Raw genomic sequence first — 14,045 nt, 5'->3', positions numbered from 1 at the left:
TATTACAGTCACGTGCCACATAATGACGTTTGGTCAACAATGGACCACATATACAATGGTGGTTCCATCAGATTAGTACCGTACAGCCTAGATGTGTAGTAGGCTATACCAACTAGGCTTGTGTAAGTACACTGTATGATGTTCACACAACGACGAAATCACCTAACAACGCATTTCTCAGAATGTGTCCCTGTCGTTAAGCAATGCATGGCTGTGTTGTCCCTTGAAGAGTGGTGGGAGATGCCTATCCCGATGCATGGATAGGATTTGCGGTTCGCAGCCTCTCTCATGCACTTGTTTATGTTTTAGAGCACCTAAGCTGTGCATGGTGCTGCATAGGTGCCTTGGGGAGCATCCCTGCCTTCGGGGAGGTATGATCTAGTTGGAGAGAGAAGGACCCTCTAAGCACAGTGCAGAATGTACTGAATCATTCATTCAGTCAACAGAGATTTCCTGAGGATCTACTGTGTACCAGGGGCTGTGCTAGACACTAGGAATACGATGGTGGAAAGGGCGGACCAAATCTTTACCCTCGCGGGCTTTAGAATCTAGTGAAGGAGATAGAAATGAACAGGTAAACAGGCAGACCAATGAATCACATGCTCGCAGTGCTGGGAAGAAACAGGAGCACAGCGAGAGGGCAGAAGGTATGGGGGAGGTGAGGGTCAGTCACTGTGTTAGAGAAATGCGGTGATCAGGGAAGCCTCCCTAAAGAAGACCGGAAGAAGTAGATCTTTTCAGGCTTGTGGACCACAAGGTGAACAGCCTGGGCTGAACTACACCAAGCATGGGAAGGCCTCGAAGTGACCCTGAGAATCTTGAAGAAAATGACCCGTGACGACTGGCAGAGCGAAGGAGGGAATGTCCCACCACTCTGTTGGTGGGACCCAGAGAAGGGTCTGCTCGTTCTTCCCTCGCTTTTGTGCAGGGCATTGTGGGCGCTGCGTGAGGTTCCTGCAGCTCGTCCCCAGCACCCAGCACTGGCCATTGTCTGCAGCTGGTGCCACATCAAGCTCAACCCCTCTCCTCTCCCTCTCAGTATTGGAAAACTGAAGCAGGTGCAGTGACGCCAGCCGAGAGCCCCAGAGCAAATGGGATTTTAAAGTTGTTAGGGCATTTTGGCATCCAGTTCCCCGAGATGAACAAAGTGTCTTGTCTGGTAATTGCAATTAATGGCTCTGCTATTCAAGCATATCCGTCAATAAATCTCCTCTAATAACCGATTGGGCACAGTCGTTGCCATAGTTATGTCTCTAAATTGAGCCCAGGGTACTTGGCCATGACACTGACCTTACTGGGGTCAGGCCTGCTTCCTGACTCTATGACTCCATATCCCAGGAATTAAAGTTACCCTCCCTATGACTGGCTTTGAGCCAGCTCAAAGACAAGCTCAGCCCCTTGCCTTAACTGCCTGGAGATTTCCTGTAAATCTCTTAAATGCTGAAGAAAAATCTTCGAAACCTCGTAACGTCAACAGTTGTAGTAATGAATCCTGTCCCATCTACTTTTGTGAAATGCTGGGGTGTAGTCAGCAGGGAGACCCCACATCAGACTGGCAGTCCCCAGTGTCGTGCACAGCAGGCCTCCCCTCAGAGTCCCTGACTGATGAGGTCAGTGCCTCACCATGGAGTCATTGTCTTCAGATCCTCCTTTCTAGAGAATTCCTTCCTCTAATGCCGAGCTCTGTCTTTGGGAGCCTTCTGCCTCTCCAGTGGGCCATTATTCTGTGTCCACTATGCTGGCTTGTTCCGTTAAGGGTTCAGATTCCCGAGGTTCCAGCCGTTGCTTCAGAGACCAGATTCGCCCCTTTTCCGCCTCAACTCATGACACACCTGTGTCCTCAGGAGATCTTGGATTTCTAGAATGCCACCTCAAAACCGAGTTTGGAACACGTAATGTGGTGGGGGTATTTTTAAATGTGTCTACTTATATGTTTGAGATGATTGCAGGTAATGACACAGAAGGTGGAAGAAGGGATCTGGAGGCAAAAAATACTCAGGAAAATGGTCTCTCTTAATTCATATCTGTGTAAAACCTCTAAACCGCCCCCCCTCCCAAAACAGGACAATGGAAGCGTATTTCCTGGCTCTGGTGGGGCCCAAGACTTGATTTCAGCTTTCCAAACTCTTTTCATTGCTCTCCATTTTTGCTTTCCTTCTCTTCTTTCACTGTTTATCTTAGAATGAATGTTACAGAATTTTAGAGCTGAAAGGACCTCAGGGATGGGAAGAGTGGAGGTAGTGGGACTGTGGGGCCCCAGAGAAGAGGCCAGCACCCAGCAGTTCTGCCACGGGCGCAGTTTCTGTACCACCTTCCTTTCTGGGCATCCCTGTCACTCGATGTGGCAGAGCTTACCAGGTTTACTTTCCTCCAGCATGTGTCTAAGAGAAAAAAGGAGAAGAATTTCCATACGCCAGAAATCCTCAAAGGCATCCTTTTACGATGAAATAACCTCCATTTATTGTTTTGCTTCTAACTTTTCAATGACCTCCAAATATAATAAGAATGATGGTGTCTTCAAAATGGGTGAAGTTTGTAAAACTTGCTGGGTCAGTGCAGGAATACTCCTAATCTTCTGAACTGTAACATTTCAAATTGATAACAAAAGAAAACCAGCTCGTCCACGTGTGAGTTCGGTTGGGAAATTCACATGCTTTTAAAATGCTGTCCATCAGTGGCTTATAAAAGTATTTGATGGATGTTTGATGGAATTTGAATTATTAAGCAATGTCAAATAGAATTTTGGCTTCACTGTTAATGATGTGTCATTGAAAAGAGTTGTAAAAATAGCAAGAGATTTGTTTTAATAAAAGAGGAATAAGGGAAAGGCAAATTAAATCCAATAAATGCATGAAGCTGAACAGCTGGAGGCACCCACTCCCTTTCCTCACCTCTCTTTTCTCTCTATGCTGGGTGCTTCTCACCACCTCTATGGAGGTATTTGACGCAGACAGCCAATTAGTACTGGGTGACCCTGGTCCATATCTGAGAGATGGTGAGTGGACTCCCCACCCCAGTGCCTTCTCTGTATCTGAGATTGTCTCCAGGTTTCTAGACTCCGTCCCAAATGTGTTTCTTCTGCGTCTTGGCCAGTGCTGTTCAACGGGCAGATACAGTGTTCATCGTTGCGGTACCTGGGTTTAGAGAAGAGGTTGAATGCACACCACTCTGTGCTGTGTACTTTGAGTTCCAGTAGAGGATAGATGGCCTATGGGGATGTTAAGCGCAGTGCCGCTTCTTCAAGCTGTGTGCGTCCAGAGTGCACACAACATCTACCTGATGAGCCCGGGGCCACACACTGGCAGCAGGAAAAGGCTGGCTGGCTCTTGTCCTCCTCATGGAGGGAACTATCGGGAGAGAGGATTCCTAGAAAGAGAAAGAAGACAAGGAATTGCAGAGACGTTGAAATGAGAATTGTTGACTAGACTAGAAGAAGTCAGAGGAGAATGAATGGAATGAGGAGACCAGGGAAGAAATGACGGTTTGGCTGCTCAGAGCAGAGCACCCATCAAGGGGCAGGCAGTGCTTCCAGCAAGACCCTGGCCCCCAATGCAGCTTCCCCTTGACCACCTGGCTCTCCTCCCTACCTGCCTCTCTCCTCCCCTTGGGACCTCCTTTGTCCTCTCTTCGTAATTTTGACTTCCCTTTGAATTACAATCTAAAGCAATTTAAAAAATATTTTATTTTTATTTCCGTATTTCAAGTAGTTAATACATATATACAATAGAAAATTCAAGACAAAAATGGGTGTACAGTGAAAATTGTCTCCCCCGCCCTGTTCTCGGTCCTCCAATTCTTCGACAAAAGAACCATTGTTAATGGTTTATTGTATTTTTTATAAAGAGATTCTATGCAAATACATACACACAAAGCATGCTATACACAGTGTTTTGCACATTACTTTTTTTCCCACTTAACCATATGATCTTGGAAATGCTGCCATATTGGTATGTATAGAGCTGCCTTGTTGATTTCAAAGGCTGCACAGCATTCCACTTTAGGGATTTACTATCATTTACTTCCCAAGTCTTCTGTTGATGGACATTTAGTTTGTTTCCAATCTTTTGCTGTAATAAATTTCCTTATACGGGCATCTTTGTGTACATGTGTGTATATATCTGAAAAATAAATTTTTAGAAATGGGATTGCTGGTCAGAGGTTATATGCATTTTAAAATTTGAAAAATCTCACCACATTTTCCTCTTTTCTAATTTACAGTACCACTTTGCCAAACCAGTGTGATCAAAAGTTGATCTTTGACAAGCTGTTAGGCAAAACATGTATCTCTCTGCGTGAGTCGGCGCATTGGCATTTCCTTTTCTGTAAACTGTTTCTTCGTGTTAAGGGTAGTTTTGATAAATCCATTTGGAAGAGAGTCGGGTTCACAGAGGTCACCAACTGGGAAACATTTTAAGAAGGAGAGGAAAAGAGCCAAGTGAGCTTTATGAAAGAAAAATAAACTCAAGAACGATTTCTTTTTCTAAAGAAACCACTGTATCTGGATTATGCCCTGTCAATATGCCAGGTATGCACAGATGGTTCTTCAGTCTGATGGATTGACATTTCTTCCCCTGGATTGTGATAGAAAAACCTTTCCTCTCGCAGACCTGGAACTCACAATGACATTCTAGCATTACTAGAGTATGTTTTCATTGCAAATTGCATGTAAAACCCATTGTTTCATTGCAAATAAAAGTTTAGATTTACTGTGATGTGACCACAATGTGATATTTTCATCCATAAAGCCCTCGGTTACTTCCTTGCTTTAGTGCACCAGGCTGAAGGGAGCCATCTCATTTTCAGTGAGTGACCTTGAGGTGGCAGCAACATTACATTCAATTCTGTGATGCACCAAGTCCATTACAAAGTGAAAGTAAAAATCGCAATAAATCAGAATAATACTGATTGTTATAATTTTATTATCAGAGCATTAAGTCAATAAAACTTATCTGAAATGTCATTTGCATTGTATACAATTTTTACTAGTTATCCAGTATGTCTTAAAAGCATGTTTAAAACAACAAAATGAAGAAATCGGTGATAAATTGCGCAAAAGCTGGGGTATGTCTCACGCTGTAGTAAAACTAAATTCTCCTTTGATTCTTTGCATTGTAAAATATTCTTCTTGCAGACTTTTAACTGTAACATAATGCCTTATGTCTGCCTGACTGTATTTAGTGCCCTATTGTCTGATTACTTATTTTCCTGCAGGTTGTCTGGCTCTTTTTCATTTATGATGTTATATAGGAAGGTCATCTAATATATGGTATCCTTTCAGGAAAGGAGAATGTGGTTGTTTTTTTTAATAATGAGGAATAATGAAATTTATTTATGAAGGAAGTCAGAAAAATTTATTGAAGAATCACTGTAAGAGAAACATGCAAATTAAAAAAACCTGCTTAATAGCATGTTCATTACCAGGGAGCTTCCAAGGAATGAAGTAGTTGTGTAAAAGGCAAGATATTAGGTGATATAATATTGCTTGTATCAGGTACAATACATGACTACTGTGCATTTTTGTCTTGTCAATTGCTATTAGATTATCATAGTATTGCCTTGTAATTACTTAAGATGCAAGACACTAAAAATGTTTAGGCCTATATTTTTGCAACTTTTTTTTTCCACTTTGTGTGATGGATTGCAGACACATAAGTTATAGGAAGTTGGAAAAACAGATTCTGAATGTGTCCCTAGTTTGATCCTATTCATGACGTTCTGGTTATCACTTTGGTCTTGGCTTTTGAACAAGCTTTTTAAGAAAATGCAAAGCTGAGGCATTTGCTCACCACATCTCCTGCGGTATGCACACTTGGGCTGGAAGTCCAGAGGCATGGGCCCCTTCCAGCTCTGCCACCATCCAGTTCTGTGGCCTTAGTTAGTGGCTTGGCCTCTGAGCTTCAGTTACTTCGTCTGTACAGGGAGCTGGCGTTGGAGTAAGTGCATATATGCAATCGTTCACTCACTCAGCAGACATTCCTGAGTGCCAGCCACTGGTTGGGAACTCGCTTGGGGGCTGGGGATCCTGAGATGAATGCGACAGGTCCATGAGTGTGTCACAGTGCAGTGGAGAAGGAAGGTGTACAGATGAAGCCTCGCAGCAGGTATCATGCAGGCTGTGGTGGGGAGGGTCCCAGCGGGTGATTTTGGCTCATGTGACAGAACGGAGCACTTACTCCGTACCTGGCACTTGGCGGGTGCTTTACATGTGTGTTTCTTATAACCCTGTCCCTAACTCCACATTGCGGAGGAATTACGACTATCCCTATATTACAGGTGAAAAAACTGAGGGACAGAGAATTGACTCTCATCAGAACATCTAGCTAATAGATAATGGGCTGGGAGTTTTACACAGGCAGTCTTCGTCCACCTGCCCCACCACAAGCTCTGGTTCCTTTCCTTCCGTCTATTCTCGCTCAGAGAATACCCTTTGTCTGAAGAGTGTAGCGGACTGCTGCTCTATCTCTTGTACAACACTCCTAGAGAAGGGGCAGACCTCTTAGACAGAAAAAGCCAAAGCACAGAGAACAGTGAACAGAAGTGACTTTGACCTTATTCAGGGACTGGGTCATCTCTTAAGTCTATTCTAGCATGGCTCTCATTATTTGCTGACTCAGAATAGAGAGTCTTATAGACAGCTCCCCTTGGAATTACTCCTGCCACTAAGAAGTGGAGCCTTGTAGTGGTCAGGAGCAGACTCTTGAGTCAGAATGCCTGGGTCAAATCCTGGATGTAGAACCCTTAATGTCTTGGCTCCAGTCTATTATCCCCAAAATGGGGATACCAGTCATGGCTTCCTTGTAGACCCGTCTGAGGATTAAAGTAGACAGTCCTGGTGATGGCTCAAGCCCAGAATCTGGCACGTTATAAGTGCTCAATAAGTGTTTTCCATAACTATTATTATTACTGATGGTCTTTTCCTCCTGGGAAATTGGCTTGAATAGATGTGTCATAGGAATTCTAAAACAAAATTAAATTAGAAGCCCACATTTTATCCGAATGCAACTGATACAAAGATCAAAGTAATGTATAGTTAAATGTAAATAGTTGAGAAATGCCTTTTGGTAATAGCAACCAGCTTTATGAATCTCAAATAAGTTGATTATTAGATACGATACTTATTCCTCTCTCACAAGAATTATTGATTTAATTTTGGTGACAGTGTCAATTTGAAGAGGCTGATTGAATATATTGGGAAGTATTTGCTTAAAATGGTTTAACAAGACAAGATCTTTGAATTGCACTAACGACTGCATGTGTTTATGTATTTCGGAATCGACCTGCCTTTGGGCTGCTCCTTCATGCACTGCTATGTGTCACCCTCCTGGAGCTGGGAGTCCAGCCATACCCCAGTCCTCTGTCTGTATTGGGCTCTACAGTACTCTTGTCTGTCAATTTTCACAAAGCCGCATATTGCCTCGATGAAGCTTATTTTATAAGTTATGGAATCATCTCGCAAACACACCACCAAACAAAAGATAAGTCCCAAATGTCTTGCTAACACTGGGTTCTTTGAGAGAGGCATAGGGGAAATATCCTCTTTTGGAAAGTGACTATATTTGCATGAAATTTTAGATCACAACTATTGGCTAAAACAACATGTAAAAACAATTCATGGCCCTCCAGGGCAGAACTTCTTAGTGTGCATATGTTGGTGTGAAACCAACGAGTTCTGCAACTCCTGGGCTTGGCCTGTGGGGCCACAGTGCTGAGAGGATTGCTTTGCTGTGCGGGGAGCAGAAATTCCGCTGTGACCAATTGCCAATGTGAGTTGAATCAGGCGCTTGGGGCTGCCTGCGTGTACTTCCTGAGCTTCCTGACAGCATTTGTCTTTTCACAGTCATCTTTCTGGTTTTGGTAGTTGAAAGGAACCATGCAGCTTGTCAGAAAATCAATGGACAGTTTGGCTCTGGTACTTTGAAAGTATCACACACACACTTATGTACACTCATGCTCGTAACACTCACAAACATGTGTGCATATCCGTGAGCACGCATTCTTTCCTGACTTCTTCTCTAAGCTAAGAAGGCCTTTCATTTTCCTCATAAGTGAAAAACATTTGTTATTATTGTCACCCAAACCTTTTATTCTTGTCACTTGAGTATCACACATTGGTGGAGAGTAGCTTCCATCATCTCCTTTCAGCAGCCCCATGGTTTTATTAGCTCTGGGCAGTTCTCATTGAGGTCGAAGTCGCAGCTTAAACTCAGAAAACCAAGGTTCACTGGCCACAGATGTGATCACCAGAGTTGTCTTGCCCTGACTTTGTGAGATGGAGGTTTGGAAGTGGCTATTTCACCCATCGAGTGTTCCGTTGTAAGAGGAGCAGTGACGTGCCTTACTGAACCCTTCCTAGCATCAGTGCTAATGTACCCTTTTCCCTTCTATTCTGGAAAGAGGAGAAATGTGGGGAGGGTAACCACAGACTTCTCAAGGTAAACAGCAGACTCTAATGGAGCTCCAGTGAGCATGCTCAGGGAGCAGACTCTTGGCTCAACCCAAGGTTTTAAGTTCATTTGGACCAACCAGAAAGTCCATGGACAGGCTGCTTCTGCTGGGGATGGCTCTTTTTATGTTCGCTATGGAAGAAAATTCCTACTTTCCTGGTGGCTTCACATCAGGAGGACTTTTACATTTGCAATGAGAGTAATGAAGTCTGATGCGTTTGTTCTTAAATTCTTACTTCCTCCCCACCTCCTCAGGCTAGTCTGCCCCAGGCCAAACTCCCAAGTGTCCTGCTCACTCCAAGGCTCTAGATTATCCTGAGCCTAAAAGGAAAGAAATGGAGGCACCTAGTTCTCCCAAGAAGAGCAGAGGGCAGAGAAAGGTTGAAAAATGGATTGAGCTCTTTCCTGGAATGATCCAGAAAAGACTGAAAAGACACCCATTATCTGGGTCATTTTAGCTCCATGAGTTCAAGATTTCAAGATGGTAGCCTGATTAAATTCATTTTATTTGTCATCATCATCGTCATTGCCATCTTCTTTTTATGTTAAGAAAAAAGTGTTTGAAGCGCCGTGAGGGATTCTGGCTGCCCACCCAGAACTCTAACTCACCAGGTTAACAGGCTGTAATATTTGATGCAAAACAAATCTCTGAACTGGCACTGAGCAATGTGAAATCCAACTGGCTAGAAACTGTCTCATTAGAGGCCATCCGCATTGCAAGTGAATGCACTTGGAAATAGTCACGTCATTCCTTCACAGGAATCATAGAAGTGATATTTACTGCTGGGCAGCCAATTGATTCCCATAAATCTGTTTGCAGTTTCTCTTCTTCGATATTCTGCTTCTTCTAAAATCTCATCTCTCCCCTGCACCCTCAGTTTGCATTTGCCCACTCGCCTCCACACACTAGAATCCTCAGCAAAGACATTCCGTTAAGTTGTCTTCAAGACCCACTGGGATAAGTGTAAAATCTGGATCCTCCACCAAAGAGTTAACGCTTCTGCTGCCCTTTGCAGATTAGAAACAAACACATTTTTGCCAGAGAAAGGACCTACCTTTGCTTAAGTCTCCACAGAGTGGATGTTTACATTTATGCCAAGATTTGTTCCTAACCTCTGCTTAGCATTTGTTTTTCTGAAGAAGTAGGGGAAAAAAATCATCATATGCAAACAAAAGCTGAAACATTTCTCGTCTTGTGGAATTGAGTCTTACCAGCACTTGTATTTCTTATGAGTTGGTTCCTAAACTCCTGAAAAAACAAAAAACCAAAAAACCTGCCTTGTCTCCCTCCCAAGAATGATGGGGAAAGGTTTATCATTAATCCTGACACACTGACAACTCATTTCCGTCAAAGAGTTGTTCAAGCAAAAGACTCCAGAAGTCACCCTGAGTTTCTTTGTTTCTTTATACCCCACTTAACCCATTGGCAGGACTTGTTTGTTCCATCTCAAAAAAAAAAAAAAAGCCCAAAAACCAAAACCTCCAAGTCCACCTACGTCTTTCCACCTCCACTGCCATCATCCCTGGCCACCATCATTGCTTACCTGGCCCTCGTGAGGACCTCCTCCCTGGTCTCTCTGCTGCCACACTTGCCCCTACAATCCACTCTCCAGACAGTGGCCAGAGTCATCTTTAAAAAGCATAAGTCAGGTCATGTCACCGCTCTGCTTGGAAACCCTCAGGGTTTCCAGATGCCCTTAGAATAAAGTCCAAACTTCTTGCCAAAGCTCCTGCTTCTCACTAGCCTCATCTGGTACCCCTCTCCCCCTGTTTGCATGGCCTGTTATGGATGCTCAGAATGATCTTTCCATGACATTTGCATGGCTGGCTTTATCTCAGCCTGCAGGTCTCTATTTAAATGTCACCTCCTCAGGGAAGTCTTCCCTGACCCGCCAGGCTATACTAGAGTCCTCTCTGACTCTGCTAATGTCTCTCAATCACTCCATCGTGTTTTGTCTTCCTCATAGCATTTACAATTTTCTGAGTTGTCTTGACTGTGATATATTTCTAGCTTAATTGTTGGTCTGCCCTTACTAAAATTTAAGTGCCAGAGGAGCAGGCACCCTGTTGGCTGTTCAGCACCAACAAGTGTGTGTGGGTTCAGCACCTAGGACAGCGCCGGGGCCTTCGTACAACCAATAAATGAATGGTTCATCCCAAGTTCCCAAGGCCAACACGTTAAGCCCTTGAGTCCTCTCTCTTTTGGTCTTTTTCTCTGCAATGGCCCCTTGACTTATTTCCTGCTCTTCTGAAGTTTTTTGTTTTTTTGTTTTTTTGGGAAGATTAGCCCTGAGCTAACTGCTACCAATTCTCCTCTTTTTGCTGAGGGAGACTGGCCCAGAGCTATCATCCCTGCCCATCTTCCTCTACTTTATATGTGTGACACCTACCACAGCAAGACTTGCCAAGCGGTGCCATGTCTGCACCTGAGATCCGAACCGACGAACCCTGGGCTGCCGAAGCAGAATGTGCGCACTTTACCACTGCGCCACTGGGCTGGCCCTCTTCTGAAATTTTTAGGTGAGCCAGTCCTTTCAGTTTTACTTTTTATTCTTTGTAAAAAGCAGCCTTGGAGTTGTATATCTTGTTGCTTTGTCAAAAGTCATTCTATGCAAAGCCATCTGTAACTGTTCCCCAATATCAGAGGCAGAGCAGTGTCCAATGTTAATATCCCAGTGTTTGTATGCAGTCTGTCCTAGGATGACAATGAATCAGAGGGGAAATGCCAAAAAGGATGCTCAAGGGATCTCAGCCTCCTGGACGGCTCTTACAAAGTTAGGAGTGGCCTCTTTTGCTGGAAAATCAGCTTGCTTGCCCTTCTGGGGAACTGGTGCTTCCTAAAAGCTGCATGGCCCAGTCACTGCAAGAAGACACAGTGAAAAGGGCAAAATGGATGGGAAAGTGGGCACTGGAAGAGCTTCCGTGGAGAAGGGCTGCTCAGTATTCCCCAGCCAAGTTAGGAGTAAAAAGCATTTGTGCTTTAGCAGGATAATTTCTCACTAAAGAAGTCACTTGCTTAATTATATAAGAAGACTGGGTATACATACATGAGTAGTCCTACACATTGCCATTAAAGGACACCTACTGGTCTAGCCAGAGAAATTCCTACTGGCTCTAGGAGGTCAGAAACCATCATCCCTCTGGAAGGGTAAAAATTCTATTCGAACCAGCCTGCTTCCTCAGACTCCCAAGTTCGGAGATCTTATGAACTGATTACTAGAAAGAGGAGGCAGAGACTGTTCTGCTGGGTAAAATCAAATTGGGGGATGGTTGCAGGGAACTTGGGGATGGAGAAAACTAAAATAATGAAAATCAATAGTGCATCTGAAGTGATCTTACAGTGCAATCTGAGCAGTTCTTTGCACATGTAATTTGTGAGAAAATTCATTACGTTGTGGTGGCAGCAAACACATTCCACATAAATGCGCAAATGCTCTGCTAATAACCACCGTCAACCCACGTTGTGTTGTGGAGAGTGCTGAAATAAAATCAGAGTCATCGAATGTTAGGGTTGGAAGGCCATGAGCCCATTTTAGGGTTGAGTAAAAAAAGCCCAGAGGGGGAAGGAGCTTTTCAGGGTCTCAAAAATCATTAGCTGCTGAGTGTGGCCCTCACCCAAGCCTCTGTCTCTGACTCTGTGTTCTTTCTCCAGCCCACATGCCAGCTCTGCCTTCACCCTCTGGCTCCTGTGTCTAGGCATGCTGTGTGTGTTTTGCTCAAATGCCCACTTAGACATTGGCCTTACACTCCAAAGTCCTTGCCCACAAAGGTGCTCATGAGCACTGGGATGGCAGAGAGGGTCATAGCGCAAAGACCCCATAGCACCCTCAATAGAAATTTCTGGTTACCAATGACCACTGTCTGTCATTCCCACCGTCCTCTATGCAGTTCCCAGCCACCTGGCTCTTCATCATGTCAGGATTCAACATTTCTCTCCTCTCTGTGCCAAACTGCTCAGCTCTTTCCTCAGTCCTACCCTCAAGCTCACAAACGCACATCCAATGAAATGAAGCATCCTCCAGCTAACAGGATACTCTTTAGAAGGCAGTTCACGTGCCATCTTTATTACTTGAGCACGCTCCTGGAGTTTCACCCCCACACCACGAGCAGCTTATCAAAGTATTTCCTCTAAACAGATATGGTTTTTCTCCAGGAGGAAATCTGAAATGAAAAATTTCCCTCTTGTCCTATATTCCCATCACATCATGTAGATTCCTAAATCGACTTTCTGGGGCCTCTTTCAGTCTCTCTTTTCTGCTCTGGCAACCTTACTGGCACCTTGCCTATTTTGTGTTCATATCCAACTTCCTGGACCAGAACAATGATAGTGATAGGCCACTTTCTCAACTGCCCTTGTGAATGCCCCACGTTGGGATGGCAAAATCCTCTCAGTTCATCCCCCTGCAGGGGCGGGGCTCCTCCCCATGACCCTACTGGCTGTCTAGGGGTCTTTTGGTTTTACAGTAGTCTTACAAGATGCTGCAGCGAGTTGTTCCTTAGGGAGAGCTGGCTGGTGACTTGCGTGGGGCTGGCCGCACCCTCTTGGTGGCTGGGTGTGTGTGTGAGGTCTGCTGCTGCAGGCCCACCATGTGGGCGTGAAGATGAGGAGGGTGGAGACCTGCTGGTGAGGAGTCTGTCCAGTGAGGCTTCTAGGCTCCTCAGTAGTGTCCCTTGGGAGGCCACTCCTCAATTCCTCTCTCTGCTAGCTGGGGTTGTGTGGGGGGCATGCTTTGCACGGGATTTCCCTCCCTTCCCCCTTAACCCAGACTTCTGCTTCCTGCCCACATGCCACTTTATCACCTGTTTCCATACCAAATGTCCTTGACTATTCTTTTCCATGGTCCATCCCAAAGCTATGATCCTTCATAGAAGCATGCTGGTCTGATCTCTGCTTCCTGGGGGGTCCTGGGGAATGTTACCCTGTAGCAGAGGAAAGACCACAAGGAGAGTGAGTTTTCCTACTCAGTGGTTGACCACAGGCTCCCTCCTCCCCTCCGTGTGCCACACTCCTGTTGGGTACTAAGTGTTTTATATACATTATCTTTAATCCTCACAATAAACTTGAGGGAGTGAATGCTATCATTCCCATTTTAAAGATTCAGAAATCAAAGGTCTGAGAGGTTCTGAGACCTGCTTGAGGTCACCCAGCCATGGATGGCAGACCCAGAGGTTGAGCCCGATCCTGCCTGCTGCTGAAGTTGCATTCTCTCTGCAGCACCTTGCACGGCTCTTGGTGAGAGTTTCCAGGAAAGACAGCTCTTCCTCTTCTTTTTAAGAGACAGACACAGACAATTTGGAGCCAAGTTGTTCCAAAGCTGCCATCTGTTAAGAGGTCGTACCATGGCACTTGATGGAAGATGAGTCGTGAGTGAAAATGTGGTTCCCCCAGGAGGAGCAGTGCCTGCGTTGGGTCCGTGCCTCAAGGTGCTGCCCCTCTGGACACCATTTCTGTGCTTCCTGATAGGTGAGCCATTGTTTAGACCCCGAATGCATGTCCCCTCACAGGCAACCCAGGCTTGAGGAAGGCACAGGTGTCCCTGCTTGGTTGCCTGGTCCCCAGACCGTAGTCTCCAAAGCCTGGGTGGACCTTGATTAGACCTT

Source organism: Equus asinus, chromosome 26 (genome assembly GCF_041296235.1).
Source record: "Equus asinus isolate D_3611 breed Donkey chromosome 26, EquAss-T2T_v2, whole genome shotgun sequence".
NCBI lineage: Eukaryota > Metazoa > Chordata > Mammalia > Perissodactyla > Equidae > Equus > Equus asinus.
The sequence above is the reverse complement of the archived record's forward strand: the minus strand, read 5'-3'. Positions refer to the sequence as shown.